Source organism: Athene noctua, chromosome 2 (genome assembly GCF_965140245.1).
Source record: "Athene noctua chromosome 2, bAthNoc1.hap1.1, whole genome shotgun sequence".
In the NCBI taxonomy this organism is placed as follows: Eukaryota; Metazoa; Chordata; class Aves; order Strigiformes; family Strigidae; genus Athene; species Athene noctua.
In genome coordinates, this window is record NC_134038.1 from 131,924,074 (window position 1) to 131,936,722 (window position 12,649).

At 38.6% G+C, this 12,649-nt stretch overlaps 1 protein-coding gene across 9 annotated transcripts in view; it reads left to right on the forward strand.

Moving 5' to 3' along the window:
* The window catches only part of NXPH1 (neurexophilin 1), a 360,999-nt gene that overhangs the window by 231,632 nt on the left and 116,718 nt on the right, over positions 1 to 12,649 (forward strand). For 4 of the 9 annotated variants that reach the window (XR_012633052.1, XR_012633053.1, XR_012633051.1 and 1 more), the window contains 2 exons: positions 3,795 to 4,029; positions 6,668 to 6,981. The exons of the other annotated variants lie outside the window; for them this stretch is intronic. The gene's annotated coding sequence lies outside the window, so the exon portion shown is untranslated. Of the gene's footprint in view, positions 1 to 3,794; positions 4,030 to 6,667; positions 6,982 to 12,649 lie in introns of those variants that run through there. 9 annotated transcript variants of the gene reach the window in all.

Genomic DNA, 12,649 nt, shown 5'->3' on the forward strand with positions numbered 1-12,649 from the left:
CCCATCTGCTGGCCTGACAGGGAGTCATGAGAGGTATGCTGCCTTCCAGGAACTAAGGTCTGAGATGTTGCCAAGAGGGTGCCATAACTTGTCAAGAGCATGGACTACTATCCATTACTACTCTTTCATGTGGGCATGAATGACACCACAAACTGGAACCTGGGCAGAATCCAAGAAGACTACAAAACCCTGGGGGCACAAGCAAAAAGTATTGGTGCTCAAGTTATCTTTTCATCCATTTTACCAGTTAGGGGAAGGGATGCAGCCAGAAATAAACATATAATGCAAATCAACTTCTAGCTTCATGGCTGGTCCCAACATAAGGGTTTGGCTTTTATGACAACAGGACATTCTTTGATGACTATAACTTGATAGGGAGGTATGGGATCCACCTGTCTAGAAGATGTAAAGTAATCTTTGGCAGCAGGCTGGCCAACTTGGTGAGGCAGGCTTTAAAATGAAGGACTCAGCTGGTGGGGTCCAAAGTGGCAACACTCACACCATTGCAACCAACTGGGGAATAAGCCAGACCAACTGGAGCAGTGGCAGATGTTCCTTAGCCACCTCCCAAGATGAAAAACAGACCAACCTCCTCAAGTGTATGTATACCAGTACACACAGCCTGGGGAGCAAACAGGAGGAACTGGAGCTCTGCACCCAGTCAGAAAGTTATGTTATCATAGGAATAAGTGAAACATGTTGGACAACTCACATGACTGGAGGATCGTGATGGATAGCTATAGGCTGTTTCATAAAGACAGGCAGGGAAAAAGAGGACAAGGAGTCTCACCGTATGTTAAGGAAAACCTTGTATGTGTAGAACTATGGCGACTGTAGAAGCACTATCAAATGCCTCTTGGTCAAGATCAGTGGGGTCATCTCCAAGGGGGGTCTTACAGTAGACATCTACTATCAACCTCCAAACCAAGATAATAAGGCAAACAAAGCAATATTTGGGTCACTTAAGCAAGCTACAGGTCAACAGAAGCTAGTTCTTACAGGTGACTTCAACTACCCAAACATTTGTTGGAAAACAAATACAGCAGCTCACATGTCATCCATCATGTTCCTGGAATGTGTAGAGGATTGCTTCTTCATACAAATGTTAGAGATGTCAACCAGGAAGGGGGCACTGCTGGACTTGGTACTCACAGACTAGGAAAATCTGTTTTACAATATCTTTGTTAGTGATAGCCTTGGCTACAGTGACCACAATATTGTGGAGTTTGGGAACCTGCTGAACACATTGAAGGTTAGTATTAAGGACAAAGGTTTTAGACATTAAGAGAGAAACTTCAGATTGTTCAGAGCTCGGTTGGGAGAGATTTCATGGGAAGATTCCATGGAGGATAAAGGAGCTAGGAAGTGCTTGCAATTTTTCAAGATGACTCTCCTGGAAGCACAAAAAGCAGTTAATCCTCTTTAAAAGTAAGGGAAGTAGGCAGAGCAAGAGACCCACTTGGCTTAACTGTGAGCTTCCAAGTCTGCTCAAAACCAGAAGAGAAGCATACCAGAGTTAGAAAAGTGGATAAATACCCATTGAGGACTACAAGGGCACTGCCAAGGTGTGCAGAGATACAGTTAGAAAAGCAAAAGATAAGTTTGCATTGAAATTGGCCAGAGATGTCAGAAACAAAGATGACTGCTCTTCAGGTATGTAAACAACAAGCAGAAACAGAGGAAAATATTAGCCTGTTGTTAAACAAGAGAGGTGAAAAATTATTAAAAAGCAGAGGTTCTCAACACATTTTTCACTTCTGTCTATACCAGTGCCAGGTCTTGGAAACAAAAATCTACAGGTTGATGTAAACACAGACCCACTGTCAGTGAAGGAAGAGTTGGTATTTGAACTATTACAGGACCTTGGCCCTTAAAAATCAATGGGTCCTGACATTATCCACCTGAGGTGTTAAGAGAGCTGGCTGATGTTGTTGTGAGACCGCTCTCCATAGTCTTTGAGAAGTTGTGGAGATCAGGGGACATCCCAGAAGATTGGAAGAAGCCTAATGTCACCCCCATCTACAAGAAGGCCTCAAGGAGGCTCCAGGTAATTATAGGTCCATCAGTCTTACTTCAGTCCCTGGGAAAGTTATGCAACAAATCCTCCTGGGGATTATCACAAGTCAAATGAATCACGTGATTGGGAAAAGCCAGCACGGATTCACCAGGGTAAATCATGCTTTACGATCTGATCACCTTCTACAACAAAGTAACCTGCTTAGTTGATGTGGGACAAGCGGTGCCCCGTGTCTACCTGGATTTCTCCAAGGCTTTCGATACAGTTCCCCACTAGTTCCTCCTAGAGAAACTGATAGGTTATGGTCTAGACAAGTGGTTTGTGAGGTGGGTGGGGGAACTGGCTGACAAGTTACTCCCAAAGGGTGGTGGTAAATATCTCCTTTTCAAACTGGTAACCTGTCACAAATGAAGTCTCCCAGGGATCAGTCTTGGGCCCAACGCTGTTGAATATCTTCCTAAGTGATCTGTATGGTGGGATCAAGTGTACCCTGTGAAGTTTGCTGATGAAACAAAACTGAGTGAGGAAGTGGACACTTCAGAAGGGAGAGCCACCCTGCAGGAAGACCTGGATAGGCTGGAAGAGTGGGCTAACAAGAACCTTATCTAGCTCAACAAGGACAAGCATAAGGTCTTGAACCTGGAAAAATAGAATCTGGGAACACAAAACAGGTTGGGATCTACCCAGCTGGGGACCAGCTCTGTGGGAAGAGACCTGAGGTCCTAGTGGACAACAGGCTCAATATGAGTGAACAGTGTGCTGCTTTGTTAACAGGATTTTGGGTTACTTGGTTACATCAACAGGGCCAACACCACCAGAAATAAAGAAGTCATTATCCTAGTCTACTCAGTATTTGTCAGGCCACACCTGGAATACTGTGTTTAGTTTTGGTCCTTGCTAGACAAAAAAGATGTAGGCAGGCTGGAGGAGGGCCAAAAAGATGATCAAGGGACTGGGAAAGCTGCCATATGAGGAAAGACTGAGACAACTGAGTTTGTTAGCCTTGAGAAGAGAAGGCTTAGGGGAGACCTCATCACCATGTTCCAGTATTTAAAGGGCAGCTACAAAGAAGATGGAGAACCCCTTTTCACAAGGACTCACATGGAAAAGACATGTTCCGATTGGACACAAGAGGCAAAATTTTCACAAAAAGCAATCAGCCACTGGAATAATCTTCACAGTGAAGTGGTGGATTCCCCAACATTGGACAATTTTAAGATTCAACTGACAGAGTGCTGGGCTATCTTGTCTAGATGGTGCTTTTGCCAAGGAAGGTTGGACCAGATGATCCTTGAAGTCACTTCCAACCTAGTATTTTATGATTCTATAATATACACCTCAGTACAGACTTTGTTTCATCTTGAACTGGGATTTAACCTGGAAGTCAGGCCTGCATCAATGTTTTTCAGCGCTGGCATGCACAGATTCGCAGGTATTTTGGAAATGACATTTTGGAACTGAGAATACTAACAGCAATTTCTTCGGCCATTTGCTATTTCTAGTTAATCTTATTATATTTGTGAGTTTACTGACACTGGGCCAATTAAGTACTTACTCAATCAAAACTCCTACTGAAGTCAGTGGGAGTTTTACTTAAGCTCATAGTGAGTGGGAGTTGTAATTGGAGCTTGTGTTAGTTATAATACATTTCCTTCAAACTTTTTCACTTTGCACTGTTCTGTTCATTTTCCACTCAAAATGAATGATCTTATAGAGCGATAGGACTATTAAGAAATATATAAAAAATATTTAAGTGTATCCTGACTTTGTGTTTTAGGGAGACGGGAGACAACAACCCTACAGAAGAAATCCGTGACTTCAGAATACTACACACCAAGGAGGTCAAAGTGTTGCCTCACTTTAGCAAGTGGATCTGGGGTTGTCCCCACACTACCAGGAAAAACAATGGGTACATGCTATCTACTTGGATTTTACAAACAACGGATAAATGAAAACATGGAGATTTGTTAGCTGTCTCCTCCAGATCTTTCAACTTACCTTTGAGTTGAAAGGTGAGATGCCATACTTTGGGCCTCCTGTTGGGCCTAATAAGGGCACAAAAATTACTGCCCTGGCAATGTACATTTTTGTTGTTTCCTTCAATGTGATATCAGGGTAGAAGACAGGGTTACTATGCCTCTTTTTCTTGGTGAATCCATAGGCCAACACGGGAGAGGGAAAGGTGCAATAGAGGTGGAGAACAGAAAGTGAGAGCAGGTAAGAAAGGATCATGCTCTGAGGTCATCATTAGGATCATGATTTCTGAGAGTAAATGAGCCAGGAAATGAGGGCCTGACAGGACTGTGGTGTTGTCTAATAGAAAGACAAGACATCATAGCCTCGTAGTGGTCCCTCCAGACCTGAGTATCCAGAGCAGCCCTCAGCCACCATTTTAACAATGGGAAAATTAAGGGACTACTTGATCTCCCGGCTTTCTGCTGCTGAATCATAGAGAGACCTAGGGCAATCTACTTAGTGACCTGTAGAGGACTGTGACTTAGTGAACCCTGTACAAAACAGAGATAACTTGTACTGTCAAGTTTTTAAAATCTCCAAAGATAGATATTTCACAATCTCTCTGGGCATCCCATCTACTGCTTTACTATTGCTATTATTTAAAAAAAAAAACAAAAACAAAAAACAAACAAAAAAAAAAGATAAAAACATCCTTATCTCAAAATACTTTGGAAACCACAGAAGTGGACATTACTAGACTTACCCTGTACAGTCTGCATTGTGAACTGGCACATCCACAGGTTTTACATTTACCAAGTGGACATCCTTGACATTATTGGTGTTGTAGTATCATGAAGCTCATAAACAGAGTATAAAAGGAAACCTACCTCACTGAAAATTGTTTGAAATCCTCTTGTCTTTGATAATACAATCATGTTTTATGAGGAAATGCCTGAGACACTACAGAGAAAATATAGACACGAGAGTTTCTGATGGAAATGTGTCAGTTTATAGAAAGAAACTCTGTGTCTTTGCCTCACTATAATGTGAGACTGCAGCTTCTCTCACACAAAACCAGTTCCTATAAACTGTGTAAGTAAACATGGAAAGTAACAGTAAAAAATCCCAAATAACTGGAGGTTCGAAACTGTGCTCACAGTTATCTTTGCAGTTAAAAGCTGATTGAACGAGTAGGCCCAAACAGCAAAACCCTCTTTTTCCACAAATATTTTAAAATTACCTTTTCATTTAGTTACACTAATTTCATAATGTGTCTTCTTGGGTTTGGGGTGAACATACTCTGAGGTACTTATTAAAATATTTTGCTTATATCACACCAAGCACTGATGCTTCTTAGAGAGTATTAGATCCTGGAATTTATGACATATTGAGTGATGTCACTTTTCTTCTTTTGGAGGACAAGAATTTAAATGAGAGACTGTTTGGCTTTGAAATTACTGTCTTTCCAGTTGCTCTGCTCAGAGGAAAGTCAGACTAGAAAGAACAGCACTGAAGTGATGTCTTCACCACTTCCACCTTTTATTTTTCTAGTCCCTAAAGTCAACTTCAGAGTAGGTTTCCAATTTAAAAATAGTTTGGTATTTTGGTTAAGTAGCTTGATTCCATCATTAATGGAAGTATTTTCTTATAAATTTATTGTTTTCTATCCGATCTAACATTACAGAGAAAGGAGGTCTGGGCAGATTGCCTAGTCTATACAGCATTGATATATTGCAGAATATGATGGGTTTTTCTCCAGCATAATGTGTTGGTGAAAGAGAACTGTTTTCAGAAGTTTATGTTTGTTCTCACTGCTGTTCGTAGGCCACCAACAAAAAAGCAAACAGTTTTTCAGAGTTAGTACTTCAGCTTAAACTTGGCTAATAGACCTGTAGAGGGCCCTGCACCAGTGAAAATTTTGCTAGGTTTTATTGGTGAAGTCTAAGAAAAACATGCCCAAACTTGATTTGTAATGATTCTTATTTTACTTTTTACTCACAATTCACATTTATTAGACATATAAAAATTAAAGTTGGAATATGCTGTGGTTTTGAAGGAAATAGGTAATGTAGAAATATTATTTTTACCCATACTTTCTACTTTATTTATGAAAATAAACCCACAGTAAGTGAAATCTAATTGGCAGAACATGTACACATAATAGGCTCTTCAACAAGAGCCCTAAAGTATAAAAATATTCATATTTCTTTCCTTTGTATTTCTTAGTACATTTCTACTGCATTTATAAAGCAGTGGCTTATATCACAGACTGTGGTATGTGCTTAAAGTTAAAGAGCTCAAATCCAATTAAACTGTAATGGGAATGTTCATTGCATTCAACCTATAAAAAAAGTAAAAATTTGTGCTCAAGGCACATTTTTGTCATCATGGTCGAATAAATGAACATTTTGGGATGAAACAAAGCTCAAAATATTCACTTATTATAGAATATGTAGTAGAAATTTTATATAATATAATGTATCATGTATACTTATACTATGTACTCGTATGTACTATAGCATAATATAATATAATTTTCACATATTATGTAATATCAAAAGTTCAGCATGAAATCCAGACAACTGAATATACTCAGATACATAGTAACAAACACCTGCTGAACACTGAGAGCTAGGCTGGTCTTAAGAGTATGAAACATTGAATTTTTATCTATCACCTCTTCTCTTCCTACAGTAGTTATAAGCACCTGACCTAGCACTGCAAGGATCTGAGGAGAACCATGGTGCTACTGTTCAGGGATGCTTGAAGAAAATGGAAAATTACTTATTTCCTTCACACCTCTCCATATGTCATGTGGAGCTGGCTGGAAGAGTGGGGAAGGTATACTGGAGTACCTAGAGGAGTACTGGGAACTTGTAGCAGTAACATATTTCCTGAAAGAACTTTAATTCCAGTGTTGTCCCTGAGATGATGTACCTCTTCAGCACACCTTCCAGTGTGGGATAACATTTTCTGTACCTTAAGTTTTAGGTATCAATCAGGGTCAATTCCCCTGCCAAACTTTTTTTTTTTTTTTTTTTTTTTTTAAAGTGACTGAAAGCCAACCAACCAAGCAACTCAAATTCCACTTACCATCGAGAAGCACATCTTCAGGTTCTAGACTTACAAAAACAAGCTCAGATTTAGAACTATTTGAACAATCTCTACTATGGGTCAATAGATTTGATTGGAAGATAGGAATGCATTGTGGCTATAGTTCAGAATACCGTATATTTGGTATTTAAATTTTATTTTGAAAGGAAAACTTGTTGGAGAGCTAGTCTGCAAATGGAGAAATTTGCTTTGGGATGTATCGTAATACACTAGTGGGCTGCTTCCAACACTTTGGATAAAATATTAATCTTTTTTCTCTTTCATTTAAGATTTTAATTATTTTTGGACATATCTCAGTACATCTATTAGGTTAAGAAAAAGAAAGCAACACCACCAAAATGCACTCTAATTGGATGTAACTATCAAGTAAATACTTAATATACTCTATATGGACTCTTTTTTCAAACTATGGTCATACCCAACTCATAAAGAATATATATTTGCATGATTTATCAGATGTGAGGTTAGAAGAATTTTATTTTTTCTAAAATCTGATCTCTGCACAGAAGTGGCCTGGAAATTAAACCAATAGTGGTTAAATGTAAATGGCAATTTACAGCTACATGAGCTACGTAAGATATGGCATAATTGAAATTATAAACCAGATGTCAAGACTTCAAGTTAGAATTAGTATACTATATCCTTTGTCAAGCTACATCTGCAGTTAATTCCAGATTTAATTCCTCTAATATTAAATATTTGCTGTTTGATACAATAACTGTACTGACCCTAGTTATTTGGTAAAGTAGTAGTCTCCTTCCTATTAATTACAAGACAACTTTTGCAAAACTAAGCTATTTTTAACAAGTTCTGTTCAACTAGTGGTGATTCTCCAAGCTCTTTGAACATGTTAGATTGACATTTTTGATGACTATTTTTACAGCAAAATTTTCAAGATGATAAATAAGACACATTCTTGGTCATATCCAATTAATCAGATTGGAACTGAAAAAAATACATTGATGAAAGGCAATTGGCTTCGTTCACTGTCTTTTAAGTAGTCATTTGCATTTTACTCAAGAGATAGTTGGGGACAATTCCTACTTTGTTCCTTGATAAGTAAATTCAGAATATAAGGAAATATCAGATTAAAAAAACCCCAAACACAACACCACTCCCCAGAAAAAAACCTGACCAAACCCACAAACACTGAAAACAAAACCCCCCAAATGCTTTAACACTTTATTTCAAAATGCACAGCAATTCTTCCTTAGGGATAGTAGTGCAGGGGAGACAGTCCACAGGGAGCCAAGACAATAGAGGGAAATTGTAAAAAGGAGCAGGATAAAGAAAAGGTGACCGTGCACTGGACAGCACATTAAGGTGAAAGAGAAATATCAGAAGTTTGCAGTAGGAAGGCTGTATGATAGTGTTACACCCCTTGAATGGGACTTTCCCCACTGAAATACATCTGTATAAAAGTTAAGAAACTATTCAATCTTGACTTCTTCTCCAGTCAATGGCAAGGCACATACATCTCCAGAGAACAATACCTCCATCCAAGAACTAGATGAATTGCTGTTCGGAGGTGCTTGCCTCTTCAGTGATTACACCATATTTGGACAAGTGGTTTAAATTAGATACTAAATATTTATAAAACTGAAATCAGGAAAGCTGAATTCCACCCTTCATGTAAATCACTATAGTAGTTCCATTCTTTACAAAACAAAGAAAAATATTCTTCTGAATAAAAAGTACTCGTGTTCATCTGACAATAAGGTGAAAGAAGAACTAAATGCATAGTAGATATGGACAATACCATTCTATGCAAAACAATGTCTGAAATAATTTTACTTCAACTTTGTGAGTCATACTAGTTCTGAGTATTCAGTCAGAGGTACATCATTTGCCTTTTGGGAATTACTGGTGACAGAAGAAAACATTCTGTCATGATTTCCATTAAATATAGCTTTTGATACTTCTACACTATCGGTTTTGTTGTGCACAAAATGCATAGCAGTATGGATCATACATGCTATGTGCTGCAGCTAAATAGAGTGTGAACACTCAATTCTAAACATGTATACTTACTGTGAGTAAAATTTTTTATAGTCACACATTATTCCTCCAATACCTGAAAGTGGTTGAAAGCATGGAGAAGCTTGGATGTTTTGATAACTTAAAATCTCCTGTGTCTCTCCACAATGTAATCCATAAATTACTTTTATGAAATTATTTATGGTTTCAGGATTTGCAATCATATCTACAGGTACTTTGATGCATTAATTCCATGTGACTTGTTTAAACAAATGGTATATATACAATTGTCCACACTGACAGTGAGATTTGACAGTCTACTTGGGCATGTGGAAGCTGCAAAGCTCATCAAACTAGAGAATTCAAGAACTGTGCACATTTTGTAATTAGCTTTGGTATCTAGAAGAATGGACTACAACATGCACATGGGAAGGCAATTGTAGACTGAATATCCACTTATAATTAACATCCACATAACTTATTTAGCAGTAAAATACGTTCTCAGTAGCTTCTCAGGTAATTTAAAACAAATTAATGAAGCAGATGTAACAAAGAAAAATGTAAACCCAGTTAAACTGACACACCAGCAACAATAAGACTCCTTCATTTGTTACATAACTATTGTTTTGTGAATAAAGCAAGACTAAGACAGAGTAATAAATATGTACATTGTTATAATAATAGAAAAACATTCTCAGTTTCGTAATCAGCCTTTTTCCCTTTATTACTTTGATTTTCTTCTGCTGCTAATGTACTTCATCTCTCATCAGTTGGGCTCCAGTTCCATTATAACATGTCTTCCTTCCAGATACTGTGCTGATAAGTGTCCTAGAATTTCAAGAGTAAAATAGGAGATTTCTCTCTTTGCAACACTCAGAGACTGTACATGTTGCTAGGCTGAGGGCAAAGGAGACCTTCTAGAATAAATTTCATAGAAGAGTATGACACTATGAACAGATCCATGCACGTTTAAGTTGCTTGTAGCTGTTTTACAATTTTGGCTAGTAAGCAGGTGTAAACTGCAGAAGGTGATAAATTATTTCCTTTCATCGACTCTAAGCTGTCTGCCCTTTGAGGCCACCAGGAAGCTAGGTCTGAAGACAGATGAACAGAACATTATAAAATCTCAGGAAATGATGGAGAGCTCCATTTCTAGTCGCCATCTGGTGGATTCCTGTACAATGGCAAGTAATTGGGAATAGAATCTCTTAATGGTTGTTGTGATGTCATGAGATTATTTTAAAGATTTGCACCAAATGCAATAAACATCAATGCAAACATTTTACTGACTTTTCAAGGTGGTGTGTTTTTCACTAAAAATGTAAGAATAGCATCTACTAACTGATCCTAAATGAATTTTTGATAGTATGTGTTACAGAGGTTTAGCTCTCACAAGTTGAGAATTTTTCTCCTTGCTCACTCTGTTAAGTACTTGTAGCAATAGCAAAATCACAGTATATTTACTACTGTCTGAGAGAACATACTTTTCTGACATGTGATCACCCTGAAGTATTTTCCCACATATTGTTTATTAAGTTTTTTTGCTTCTTTTTATGGAGTTCTTGTCTTTCAAGTGACTGATTTTTCCAGGTGTTGACATGACTGCTTAAGATCATGTCCTTATATATGCATTTCTTTGTGTGAATAAGTGTGCAAGGTGCTTTACAGCCCTTCATCTTTTGTCAGAAAGTGTCTTGTCCCGATCCAGTGTCGGGGGAAGTTTCGATATGATCCCAAGACTGAGATTAAGACACAAACAAGGCCAAATGCCGTACACCCCAAACAGGCTTTTATTATTAAAAAAAGTGAAGGGGGTAGTGATAGGACAGAATGGAAGGAAAAGACAGAAATAAAGCAAGGATGTGGGATAGGGCTGCAAGAATAGTCACCACCATGGATCCAGCAGCGTCCCCTTGGTCCTCAGTCTTCAGTTCTTTGGTGGTGGGTGCACATGGATCTGGCTTCAGTGGTGGATGCACACAGAGCAAAGTTTCTGTTGCCTTTTTAAGCTCATCTGCCCACCTTTAGTTTTTTTGCCTCTGGTCCCACAGGTTTTGTTGCATTTGACTTCAGGGCAGGAACGTTTGCCTCTAATCCGTTCACTAGCAATACGTGCATGGGGTCTGGCCTACACAGTAGAGCCACAAAGGGCTACAGGATGGGGCCAGCTCAGTGCACGTCTGCCCCTTTGAGGCTTGTCTAAGGAGTCCAACACTGCAACCGCAAAGGAATTGGGGGGGCGCATCCTTCAATACACTCCCGCTTCTCTGGGCGACATCCTCCAGACCAATTCACAGGTCGCAGCAGCTTGTCTTGGAGATTTGCACAGACACAAGCAAGCTTTGAGACAGTCATATGACTTTTCAGTCTCTCACAGAAGCAGAAAGGATACTTTCTGTTGGAGATTACCTTCTTTGTTGGTGTTGAATAGGACAGTCACATTTCTAGTCTTTAAGAACATGATGAAGCTGAAGGGCTACTGAAAATCCTCTTTTTATATAGGTGAGTTGTAAGGCTGAGGTATGCAATTAACAAACCAAGGCATAATCAGTGGTTGAAATTTTTACTGGACTTTTGGTCCCTCAGAAAAGATTGAGATCTTGGTATTAAAGAGAGTGTGCTCTCACTAGTTAGTAACTAGAGGAAGAGACTGGTGAGCCACAGCTAGATTATTGATTTACGGTCAGTATAAGTAGAATAGGCATTCTTTGTCTGGTAGAGAAGTTATGGGAAACCTGGAGGGGAGCCAAGGAGCTAACCATCAAGGTTAGAGATTTGGAATAGCAGTAAGACAGTTGTGTTAGGTCTGTGTGGGATATCATTCACCCAAAAGGAGAGTTTAGATAATGTCTGGATTCAAGACAAAAGCTAAGCATTGGGAAAATAATAGGAAGATGATGCTAAATAACATCTAACCAGTCTCAGGAAATAATAACAAACATACAGAAAGCAAATACAGCCAACTGCAACCTGCGTAATTTTTGAGATGGAATTTTGCTGTTTGTAATTAAACAACCCTGACTGCATATTGTCCAAGTATTTTTGCATATCATTACTACAAGACTCAATCAGTGTAAGAAGTAGAACAAATAGGAAAAAACTACATATGCATAATAGAACTGTGTATGTCTTTCTTGACATCCATTATCACAAATAGCAAGAAGCTTTTGAAAACAGAAATATTTGTAATGTAACACAGAAAAATCAGTCTTTGTCTAAGCAGGCATTTTGCATAGTGTCAATATACATCAGGTGTGGTATGGTTTCAGTGGAATGAAGGCGTATTATTTAATGATTTTTATGCTTGCTCCTTTTGCATCCTAGCATATTTTTCCCTTGAAATCATTTTCGGTCATAATTTATTGAGAGTCCTAATAATCTTTTGCTCTTTCACTCTGATTCTAACAAGGTGATGACCTGAATCCTCATGTGTTCCACATCATTTCCTTCTGGAGATTACCAGGCCAAGCTGAAGAGTAAATGAGTTGTAAGGTCAAGAGATTCTCACTGTGAGACAACTGCTGAATTCCTAGTAGCTCTGATTGCATCTTTCTATTACACCTTAATCACTATTTGACAAATTCC